The sequence below is a fragment of the Coregonus clupeaformis genome, chromosome 23 (genome assembly GCF_020615455.1).
Source record: "Coregonus clupeaformis isolate EN_2021a chromosome 23, ASM2061545v1, whole genome shotgun sequence".
In the NCBI taxonomy this organism is placed as follows: domain Eukaryota; kingdom Metazoa; phylum Chordata; class Actinopteri; order Salmoniformes; family Salmonidae; genus Coregonus; species Coregonus clupeaformis.
Window position 1 is genome coordinate 41,942,197 of NC_059214.1, and position 12,696 is coordinate 41,954,892.

Here is a 12,696-nt window from a genome sequence, read left to right on the forward strand (position 1 = left end):
CATAGTTTAATGACTACCTTAGTGACAGAACTCAGGCCATCGTAATTGATGGGGATAAGTCTGAATTTCTTGAAGTACATAAAGGTGTACCACAGGGGTCGATTTTGGGACCTGTTCTCTTCACTAGTTATATAAAAACCATTGGTCAATCTGTTAAAAGTTTAAACTTCATCTACAGTGGGGAAAAAAAGTATTTAGTCAGCCACCAATTGTGCAAGTTCTCCCACTTAAAAAGATGAGAGAGGCCTGTAATTTTCATCATAGGTACACGTCAACTATGACAGACATAATGAGAAAAAAAAATCCAGAAAATCACATTGTAGGATTTTTAATGAATTTATTTGCAAATTATGGTGGAAAATAAGTATTTGGTCAATAATAAAAATTTCACAATACTTTGTTATATACCCTTTGTTGGCAATGACACAGGTCAAACGTTTTCTGTAAGTGTTCACAAGGTTTTCACACACTGTTGCTGGTATTTTGGCCCATTCCTCCATGCAGATCTCCTCTAGAGCAGTGATGTTTTGGGGCTGTCGCTGGGCAACACGGACTTTCAACTCCCTCCAAAGATTTTCTATGGGGTTGAGATCTGGAGACTGGCTAAGCCACTCCAGGACCTTGAAATGCTTCTTACGAAGCCACTCCTTCGTTGCCCGGGCGGTGTGTTTGGGATCATTGTCATGCTGAAAGACCCAGCCACATTTCATCTTCAATGCCCTTGCTGATGGAAGGAGGTTTTCAATCAAAATCTCACGATACATGGCCCCATTCATTCTTTCCTTTACACGGATTAGTCGTCCTGGTCCCTTTGCAGAAAAACAGCCCCAAAGCATGATGTTTCCACCCCCATGCTTCACAGTAGGTATGGTGTTCTTTGGATGCAACTCAGCATTCTTTGTCCTCCAAACACGACGAGTTGAGTTTTTACCAGAAAGTTCTATTTTGGTTTCATCTGACCATATGACATTCTCCCAATCCTCTTCTGGATCATCCAAATGCACTCTAGCAAACTTCAGACGGGCCTGGACATGTACTGGCTTAAGCAGGGGGACACATCTCGCACTGCAGGATTTGAGTCCCTGGCGGCGTAGTGTGTTACTGATGGTAGGCTTTGTTACTTTGGTTCCAGCTCTCTGTAGGTCATTCACTAGGTCCCCCTGTGTGGTTCTGGGATTTTTGCTCACCGTTCTTGTAATCATTTTGACCCCACGGGGTGAGATCTTGCGTGGAGCCCCAGATCGAGGGAGATTATCAGTGGTCTTGTATGTCTTCCATTTCCTAATAATTGCTCCCACAGTTGATTTCTTCAAACCAAGCTGCTTACCTATTGCAGATTCAGTCTTCCCAGCCTGGTGCAGGTCTACAATTTTGTTTCTGGTGTCCTTTGACAGCTCTTTGGTCTTGGCCATAGTGGAGTTTGGAGTGTGACTGTTTGAGGTTGTGGACAGGTGTCTTTTATACTGATAACAAGTTCAAACAGGTGCCATTAATACAAGTAACAGGTGGAGGACAGAGGAGCCTCTCAAAGGAGAAGATACAGGTCTGTGAGAGCCAGAAATCTTGCTTGTTTGTAGGTGACCAAATACTTATTTTCCACCATAATTTGCAAATAAATTCATAAAAAATCCTACAATGTGATTTTCTGGATTTTTTTTCCTCATTATGTCTGTCATAGTTGACGTGTACCTATGATGAAAATTACAGGCCTCTCTCATCTTTTTAAGTGGGAGAACATGCACAATTGGTGGCTGACTAAATACTTTTTTTCCCCACTGTATATGTGATGATACTATTATGTATGCTATTGGCCCGACTGTTGATCTGGCTGGGTCAAAACTAAAGTCAGATTTTATAGCTATGCAGGAATCCCTTGCCGATTTAAAACGTGTGCTTAATACAGGCAAAACAAAATACATGTAGTTTTTAAACTCTCGTAAGAATGTTACAGATGAACTACATGTTCACTCATTAGATGGTTCTCCAATCGAACGTGTTCCCACATATAAATACGTAGGCATTTGGATTGATATGGGTTTAACGTTTAAGAAACACATAGATGAGCTGGTTAAGAAGCTAAGATTTAAAGTTGGCTTTTTCTACAGAAACAGATGGTGCCTTTCTCTAAGCAGTAGGAAGCAGATTATTCAGTCAACCTTTTAATCTGTTCCTGATTATGGTGATATTATTAAGTGCAGCTGCTACTACTCCTAACCTACCATAGTAAATCATTCTCTCTACTATTATTCTGACATTTCACATTCTTAAAATAAAGTGGTGATCCTAACTGACCTAAGACAGGGAATTTTTACTAGGATTAAATGTCAGGAATTGTGAAAAACTGAGTTTAAATGTATTTGGCTAAGGTGCATGTAAACTTCCGACTTCAACTGTAGACTAACCTACCCAAATCAAATAAAATCAAATGTTGTCACATACGCGTGTTTAGCAGAAGTTATTGCGGGTGTAGCAAAATGCTTGTGCTTCTAGCTCTGACATTTTTGGCCATTCCATCTGGTTTGGGCTTAGTGGGACTATCATTTGTTTTTCAACAGGACAATGACCCAACAAATCAAATCAAATCAAATTTAATTTGTCACATACACGTGTTTAGCAGATGTTATTGCGGGTGTAGCGAAATGCTTGTGCTTCTAGCTCCGACAGTGCAGTAATATCTAACAAGTAATATCTAACAATTTCCCAACATATACCCAATACACACAAATCTAGTAAGGAATGGAATTAAGAATATATACACTACCGTTCAAAAGTTTGGGGTCACTTAGAAATGTCCTTGTCTTTGAAAGAAAAGCAAATTTTTTGGCCATTAAAATAACATCAAATTGATCCGAAATACAGTGTAGACATTGTTAATGTTGTAAATGGCTATTGTAGCTGGAAACGGCTGTGTCACGATCGTCGTTAGATGAAGCGGACCAAGGCGCAGCGTGATAGGCGTACATACTTTATTAAAGTTCACCACACGAACAACAAACGATACGTGAAGTCCTAGGTTATACACCAAAACAAACCTTACGGAACAAGATCCTACAAATAACTAGTGCCAACAGGCTGCCTAAGTATGGTTCCCAATCAGAGACAACGAGAATCAGCTGCCTCTGATTGGGAACCACCCTGGCCAACATAGAAAACACGAACTAGAACACAACATAGAAAATCACACATAGAAAATCCACACCCTGGCTCAACATATAAGAGTCCCCAGAGCCAGGGCGTGACAGTACCCCCCCCCAAAGGCGCGGACTGCGACCGCGCCAACCATACCCAACAGGGGAGGGGCCGGGTGGGCATTCCGCCTCGGAGGCGGATCCGGCTCCGGGCGTGACCACCACTCTCTCGCTATCCCCCCGTAGTGCCCCTGGTCTGGTCTGGCCCCGCTGGCTGGAGCTGGACTGGACATCGGTGGAGCGGATTGCTCTGGCTCCGGTGTGGAGCAGGCACGGGCTGTGCCGGACTGACGACGCGCACCACTGGCTTGGTGCGGGGAGCAGGAACGGGCCGGACCGGGCTGGCGACGCGCACCACTGGCTTGGTGCGGGGAGCAGGAACGGGCCGGACCGGGCTGACGACGCGCACCACTGGTTTGGTGCGGGGAGCAGGAACGGGCCGGACCGGGCTGGCGACGCGCACCACTGGCTTGGTGCGGGGAGCAGGAACGGGCCGGACCGGGCTGACGACGCGCACCACTGGCTTGGTGCGGGGAGCAGGAACGGGCCGGACCGGGCTGGCGACGCGCACCACTGGCTTGGTGCGGGGAGCAGGAACGGGCCGGACCGGGCTGACGACGCGCACCACTGGCTTGGTGCGGGGAGCAGGAACGGGCCGGACCGGGCTGACGACGCGCACCAAGCGAGCAGGAACGGGCCGGACCGGGCTGTGGAGACGGACTGGAGGTCTGGAGCGAAGAGCTGACACAACCCGTCCTGGCTGAATGCCTATTTCTACACACTCTGTGTGAGGCATCAGCACAGGACGTACAGGGCTGTGCACTCGTACTGGCACTACAGCACGTGGCACTGGCGCAGGATATCCGGGACCGAGGAGGGGTACTGGAGGCCACGAGCGTTGAGCCGGCACACTCAGTCCTGGCTGCATGCCCACCTTCGCACGACACGTGCGTGGTGCTAGCACAGGACGTACAGGACTGTGCCGGACCACTCGCGGCACAGTACGCAGCTCCGCATAACTCGGAACCTGCCCAGTCTCATGCTGCCTAGCTTGAGTACGGGGAGTTGGCTCTGCTCTACCTCTAGGCTCCGCCAACCTCCCTTCCAGCCCCCCAAACCTGGTGGCCTCCTCTCCTAATCCGCTGATACGTCCTGTAGCTGCCTCCAGCATCCCCGTCGTCCATGCCGTGTGCCCCCCCCAAAACATTTATTGGGGTTGCCTCTCGCCTGTCCGACGACGACCCGGTTGGCGCCGCTTCTCCTCTCCTGCCTGGGCATCCTCCCTCATCGCCCTCCGGTAGCGGACGGCCTCCTCCTCCGTGATTCTCCCCCAACCGAGGAGGACATCTACCAGAGTAACCTCCTGTTCCATACCCGGCGTTTGCTCCTGCACACGCTGCTTGGTCCTATTTTGGTGGGATCTTCTGTCACGATCGTCGTTAGATGAAGCGGACCAAGGCGCAGCGTGATAAGCGTACATTATTTTATTGAAGTACACAACACAAACCAAAACAATAAACCAAACGATACGTGAAGTCCTGGGTTAAACACAAACCTTTCGGAACAAGATCCCACAAATAACTAGTGCCAACAGGCTGCCTAAGTATGGTTCCCAATCAGAGACAACGAGAATCAGCTGCCTCTGATTGGGAACCACCCTGGCCAACATAGAAAACACGAACTAGAACACAACATAGAAAATCACACATAGAAAATCCACACCCTGACTCAGCATATAAGAGTCCCCAGAGCCAGGGCGTGACAATTAGCTACAGGAAAATGTTTACCTATTTCATTAAACAAAAACAAACACACCCCCTCCAACCCCCCTGTAGTGACAACACTTCACAATTTTACACACATGTACATACTAGCATACAATCCTTTCTCCAACTAAATATTCACAATGTTTGCGAGTTATATTACACAGTACTAGGATATTAGTCCATCGATGCAGATTAGAAATGAAATCAAACTGTAGGTAAAACATCCGAACTCTGTGTGTGAAAAGTATTTTCCTGTTGAGGGTAGCATCAAGCTATATTGCCTATCTGTTTTCCTGTTGAGGGTAGCATCACGCTATATTGCCTATCTGTTTTCCTGTTGAGGGTAGCATCAAGCTATATTGCCTATCTGTTTTCCTGTTGAGGGTAGCATCAAGCTATATTGCCTATCTGTTTTCCTGTTGAGGGTAGCATCACGCTATATTGCCTATCTGTTTTCCTGTTGAGGGTAGCATCACGCTATATTGCCTATCTGTTTTCCTGTTGAGGGTAGCATCAAGCTATATTGCCTATCTGTTTTCCTGTTGAGGGTAGCATCAAGCTATATTGCCTATCTGTTTTCCTGTTGAGGGTAGCATCAAGCTATATTGCCTATCTGTTTTCCTGTTGAGGGTAGCATCAAGCTATATTGCCTATCTGTTTTCCTGTTGAGGGTAGCATCAAGCTATATTGCCTATCTGTTTTCCTGTTGAGGGTAGCATCAAGCTATATTGCCTATCTGTTTTCCTGTTGAGGGTAGCATCACGCTATATTGCCTATCTGTTTTCCTGTTGAGGGTAGCATCAAGCTATATTGCCTATCTGTTTTCCTGTTGAGGGTAGCATCAAGCTATATTGCCTATCTTTTTTCCTGTTGAGGGTAGCATCACGCTATATTGCCTGTCTGTTTTCCTGTTGAGGGTAGCATCAAGCTATATTGCCTATCTGTTTTCCTGTTGAGGGTAGCATCAAGCTATATTGCCTATCTGTTTTCCTGTTGAGGGTAGCATCACGCTATATTGCCTATCTGTTTTCCTGTTGAGGGTAGCATCACGCTATATTGCCTATCTGTTTTCCTGTTGAGGGTAGCATCAAGCTATATTGCCTATCTGTTTTCCTGTTGAGGGTAGCATCAAGCTATATTGCCTATCTGTTTTCCTGTTGAGGGTAGCATCAAGCTATATTGCCTATCTGTTTTCCTGTTGAGGGTAGCATCAAGCTATATTGCCTATCTGTTTTCCTGTTGAGGGTAGCATCAAGCTATATTGCCTATCTGTTTTCCTGTTGAGGGTAGCATCAAGCTATATTGCCTATCTGTTTTCCTGTTGAGGGTAGCATCACGCTATATTGCCTATCTGTTTTCCTGTTGAGGGTAGCATCAAGCTATATTGCCTATCTGTTTTCCTGTTGAGGGTAGCATCAAGCTATATTGCCTATCTTTTTTCCTGTTGAGGGTAGCATCACGCTATATTGCCTGTCTGTTTTCCTGTTGAGGGTAGCATCAAGCTATATTGCCTATCTGTTTTCCTGTTGAGGGTAGCATCAAGCTATATTGCCTATCTGTTTTCCTGTTGAGGGTAGCATCAAGCTATATTGCCTATCTGTTTTCCTGTTGAGGGTAGCATCAAGCTATATTGCCTATCTGTTTTCCTGTTGAGGGTAGCATCAAGCTATATTGCCTATCTGTTTTCCTGTTGAGGGTAGCATCAAGCTATATTGCCTATCTGTTTTCCTGTTGAGGGTAGCATCAAGCTATATTGCCTATCTGTTTTCCTGTTGAGGGTAGCATCAAGCTATATTGCCTATCTGTTTTCCTGTTGAGGGTAGCATCAAGCTATATTGCCTATCTGTTTTCCTGTTGAGGGTAGCATCAAGCTATATTGCCTATCTGTTTTCCTGTTGAGGGTAGCATCAAGCTATATTGTCTATCTGTTTTCCTGTTGAGGGTAGCATCAAGCTATATTGCCTATCTGTCAGCTGTGCAAACCAGTCTATGACTTCACCCTTTCCCAGCATTAGTCTGTACAGGTCATTCGGAAAGTATTCAGACCCCTTGACTTTTTCCACATTTTGTTACATTAAAGCCTTATTCTAAAATTGATTAAATATGTATTTTTTCTCATCAGTATACAGACAATAATGACAATAAGACATCAGTCTACCCCATAATGATAAAGCGAAAACAGGTTTTGTAGACATTTTTGCAAATTTATAAATAAAAACCCCCCAGAAATATCACATTTACATAAATACTTAGTACTTTGTTGAAGCACCTTTGGCAGTGATTACAGCCTCGACTCTTCTTGGGTATGACGCTACAAGCTTGGCACATCTGTATTTGGGGAGTTTCTCCCATTCTTCTCTGCAGATCCTCTCAAGCTCTGTCTGGTTGGATGGGGAGCGTCGCTGCACAGCTATTTTCAGGTCTCTCCAGAGATGTTTGATCGGGTTTAAGTCCAGGCTCTGGCTGGGCCACTCAAGGACATTCACAGACTTGTTCCGAAACCACTCCTGCGTTGTCTTGGCTGTGTGCTTAGGGTCGTTGTCCTGTTGGAAGGCAAACCTTCGCCCAAGTCTGAGGTCCTGAGAGTTCTGGAGCAGGTTTTCATCAAGGATCTCACTGTACTTTGCTCCGTTAATCTTTGCCTCAATCCTGTCTAGTCTCCCAGTCTCTGCCGCTGAAGAACATCCCCACAGCATGATGCTGTCACCACCATGCTTTACCGTAGGGATGGTGCCAGGTTTCCTCCAGACGTGACGCTTTGCATTCAGGCCAAAGAGTTCAATCTTTGTTTTATCAGACCCCAGATAATTTTGTTTCTCATGGTCTGACAGTCCTTTAGGTGCCTTTTGGCAACCCCCAAGCGGGCTGTCATGTGCCTTTTACTGAGGAGTGCCTTCCGTCTGGCCACTACCATAAAAGCCTGATTGGTGGAGTGCTGCAGAGATGGTTGTCCTTCTGGAAGGTTCTCCCATCTCCACAGAGGAACTCTGGAGCTCGGTAAGATTGCTCAGTTTGGCCAGTGGCCAGCTCTAGGAAGAGTCTTGGTGGTTCCAAACTTCTTCCATTTAAGAATGATGGAGGCCAGTGTGTTCTTGGGGACCCTTTTCGTACCCTTCCCCAGATTTGTGCACATACACCCAGTCACTACAAAGATACAGGTGTCCTTCCTAACTCAGTTGCCGGAGAGGAAGGAAACCGCTCAGCAATTTCACCATGAGGCCAATGGTGACTTAAAAACAGTTATAGTTTAATGGCTGTGATAGCAGAAAACTGAGGATGGATCAACAACATTGTAGTTACTCCACAATACTAACCTAAATGACAGAGTGAAAAGAAGGAAGCCTGTATAGAATACAAATATTCCAAAACATGAATTCTGTTTGCAACAATTCACTAAAGTAATTCTGCAAAAAATGTGGCAAAGCAATTAACTTTTTGTCCTGAATACAAAGTGTTATGTTTGGGGACAATCCAATACAACACATTACTGAGTACCACTCTTCATATTTTCAAGCATAATGGTGGCTGCATCATGTTATGGGTATGCTTATAGTCATTAAGGACTCGGGAGTTTTTCAGGATAAAAAAGAAATGGAATGGAGCTAAGCACAGGAATAATCCTAGAGGAAAACCTGGTTCAGTCTGGTTTCCACGAGACACTGGGAGATGAATTTATCTTTCAGTAGGACAATAACCTAAAACACAAAGCCAAATCTACACTGGAGTTGCTTACCAAGAAGACAGTGAATGTTCCTGAGTGGCTGAGTTATAGTTTTGACTTAAATATACTTAAAAATCTATGGCAAAACCTGAAAATGGTTGTCGAGCAATGATCAACAACCAATTTGGCAGAGCTTGAAGAATTTTGAAAATAATAATTGAGCAAATGTTGCACAATGCAGGTGTGGAAAGCTCTGAGAGACTTACCCAGAAAGACTCACAGCTGTAATCGCTGTCAAGGGTGCGTCTACAAAGTATTGAATCATTGGTGTGAATACTTATGCAAATGAGATATTTATGTATTTCATGTTTTGTTTTTTTTATTGCTAAAATTTCCTAAAACATGTTTTCATTTTGTCATTATGGGGTATTGTGTGTAGATGGGTGAGAAAAACAATCTATTTAATCCATTTTGAATTCAGGCTGTAACAACAAGACGTGGAATAAGTCAAGGGGTATGAATACTGTCTGGAGAGTCTAACAGGGTCTAACAGTTTATACACACAGGACATGTCAGAAGTGGCATCTTTCTTTTTTTGAGAGGCAATGTTTAGTAAGAACGACTTCCTCTGGCTTGAGAGGAATATGACATGTTTGTCTTGTGTGGGCCTCCCTCTCTCTATGTTCTCCTGTGTTATCTCTGTCCTGTCTGCCTCTCTCTCTCTATGTTCTCCTGTGTTCTCTCTGTCCTGTCTGCCTCTCTCTCTCTATGTTCTCCTGTGTTCTCTCTGTCCTGTCTGCCTCTCTCTCTCTATGTTCTCCTGTGTTCTCTCTGTCCTGTCTGCCTCTCTCTCTCTATGTTCTCCTGTGTTCTCTCTGTCCTGTCTGCCTCTCTCTCTATGTTCTCCTGTGTTCTCTCTGTCCTGTCTGCCTCTCTCTCTCTATGTTCTCCTGTGTTCTCTCTGTCCTGTCTGCTCCCGTCTCTCTATGTTCTCCTGTGTTCTCTCTGTCCTGTCTGCCTCTCTCTCTCTATGTTCTCCTGTGTTCTCTCTGTCCTGTTTGCCTCTCTCTCTCTATGTTCTCCTGTGTTCTCGCTGTCCTGTCTGCCTCTCTCTCTCTATGTTCTCCTGTGTTCTCTCTGTCCTGTCTGCCTCTCTCTCTATGTTCTCCTGTGTTCTCTCTGTCCTGTCTGCCTCTCTCTCTCTATGTTCTCCTGTGTTATCTCTGTCCTGTCTGCTCCCCTCTCTCTATGTTATCCTGTGTTCTCTCTGTCCTGTCTGCCTCTCTCTCTCTATGTTCTCCTGTGTTCTCTCTGTCCTGTCTGCCTCTCTCTCTCTATGTTCTCCTGTGTTCTCTCTGTCCTGTCTGCCTCTCTCTCTCTATGTTCTCCTGTGTTCTCTCTGTCCTGTCTGCTCCCCTCTCTCTATGTTCTCATGTGTTCTCTCTGTCCTGTCTGCCTCTCTCTCTCTATGTTCTCCTGTGTTCTCTCTGTCCTGTCTGCTCCCCTCTCTCTATGTTCTCCTGTGTTCTCTCTGTCCTGTCTGCCTCTCTCTCTCTATGTTCTCCTGTGTTCTCTCTGTCCTGTCTGCTCCCCTCTCTCTATGTTCTCCTGTGTTCTCTCTGTCCTGTCTGCCTCTCTCTCTCTATGTTCTCCTGTGTTCTCTCTGTCCTGTCTGCCTCTCTCTCTCTATGTTCTCCTGTGTTCTCTCTGTCCTGTCTGCTCCCCTCTCTCTATGTTCTCTTGTGTTCTCGCTGTCCTGTCTGCCTCTCTCTCTCTATGTTCTCCTGTGTTCTCTCTGTCCTGTCTGCCTCTCTCTCTATGTTCTCCTGTGTTCTCTCTGTCCTGTCTGCTCCCCTCTCTCTATGTTCTCCTGTGTTATCTCTGTCCTGTCTGCCTCTCTCTCTCTATGTTCTCCTGTGTTCTCTCTGTCCTGTCTGCCTCTCTCTCTCTATGTTCTCCTGTGTTCTCTCTGTCCTGTCTGCCTCTCTCTCTCTATGTTCTCCTGTGTTCTCTCTGTCCTGTCTGCCTCTCTCTCTCTATGTTCTCCTGTGTTCTCTCTGTCCTGTCTGCCTCTCTCTCTATGTTCTCCTGTGTTCTCTCTGTCCTGTCTGCCTCTCTCTCTCTATGTTCTCCTGTGTTCTCTCTGTCCTGTCTGCTCCGTCTCTCTATGTTCTCCTGTGTTCTCTCTGTCCTGTCTGCCTCTCTCTCTCTATGTTCTCCTGTGTTCTCTCTGTCCTGTTTGCCTCTCTCTCTCTATGTTCTCCTGTGTTCTCTCTGTCCTGTCTGCCTCTCTCTCTCTATGTTCTCCTGTGTTCTCTCTGTCCTGTCTGCCTCTCTCTCTATGTTCTCCTGTGTTCTCTCTGTCCTGTCTGCCTCTCTCTCTCTATGTTCTCCTGTGTTATCTCTGTCCTGTCTGCTCCCCTCTCTCTATGTTATCCTGTGTTCTCTCTGTCCTGTCTGCCTCTCTCTCTCTATGTTCTCCTGTGTTCTCTCTGTCCTGTCTGCCTCTCTCTCTCTATGTTCTCCTGTGTTCTCTCTGTCCTGTCTGCCTCTCTCTCTCTATGTTCTCCTGTGTTCTCTCTGTCCTGTCTGCTCCCCTCTCTCTATGTTCTCATGTGTTCTCTCTGTCCTGTCTGCCTCTCTCTCTCTATGTTCTCCTGTGTTCTCTCTGTCCTGTCTGCTCCCCTCTCTCTATGTTCTCCTGTGTTCTCTCTGTCCTGTCTGCCTCTCTCTCTCTATGTTCTCCTGTGTTCTCTCTGTCCTGTCTGCTCCCCTCTCTCTATGTTCTCCTGTGTTCTCTCTGTCCTGTCTGCCTCTCTCTCTCTATGTTCTCCTGTGTTCTCTCTGTCCTGTCTGCCTCTCTCTCTCTATGTTCTCCTGTGTTCTCTCTGTCCTGTCTGCCTCTCTCTCTCTATGTTCTCCTGTGTTCTCTCTGTCCTGTCTGCTCCCCTCTTTCTATGTTCTCCTGTGTTCTCTCTGTCCTGTCTGCCTCTCTCTCTCTATGTTCTCCTGTGTTCTCTCTGTCCTGTCTGCTCCCCTCTTTCTATGTTCTCCTGTGTTCTCTCTGTCCTGTCTGCCTCTCTCTCTCTATGTTCTCCTGTGTTCTCTCTGTCCTGTCTGCCTCTCTCTCTCTATGTTCTCCTGTGTTCTCTCTGTCCTGTCTGCTCCCATCTCTTCCATGCTGTCTGAATTTCTGCTTTCCTGGATATAGTTTATTATTACAAAGACGGAATAGTATCAGTGCCGTTGCAATATGGGGTATTCTGAACAGACAAACACACAGAAGCAATATGAACAACAGGCAAATAATGTTTATCTGAATTGAGCGAAAGGTAAAATCTGGGATAATTTATGTTCCTTAATGATCATAGCAGTTCACTCAATCTTAAGCCTGATTAACATTCAACCGTCTTAACCGATCACTAACCACAATACCTGTGTTGTCTCTGTCGCTTTAGCAACAACATTTGTTAGTTAGTGATACTTTTCGGGTGGTGAACAGAGCTCCAGCAGTTGGATTGGAATCCTCATACTAACCACACTAACAGTTGGATTGGAATCCTCATACTAACCACACTAACAGTTGGATTGGAATCCTCATACTAACCACACTAACAGTTGGATTGGAATCCTCATACTAACCACACTAACAGTTGGATTGGAATCCTCATACTAACCACACTAACAGTTGGATTGGAATACTCATACTAACCACACTAACAGTTGGATTGGAATACTCATACTAACCACACTAACAGTTGGATTGGAATCCTCATACTAACCACACTAACAGTTGGATTGGAATCCTCATACTAACCACACTAACAGTTGGATTGGAATCCTCATACTAACCACACTAACAGTTGGATTGGAATACTCATACTAACCACACTAACAGTTGGATTGGAATCCTCATACTAACCACACTAACAGTTGGATTGGAATCCTCATACTAACCACACTAACAGTTGGATTGGAATCCTCATACTAACCACACTAACAGTTGGATTGGAATCCTCATACTAACCACACTAACAGTTGGATTGGAATCCTCATACTAACCACACTAACAGTTGGATTG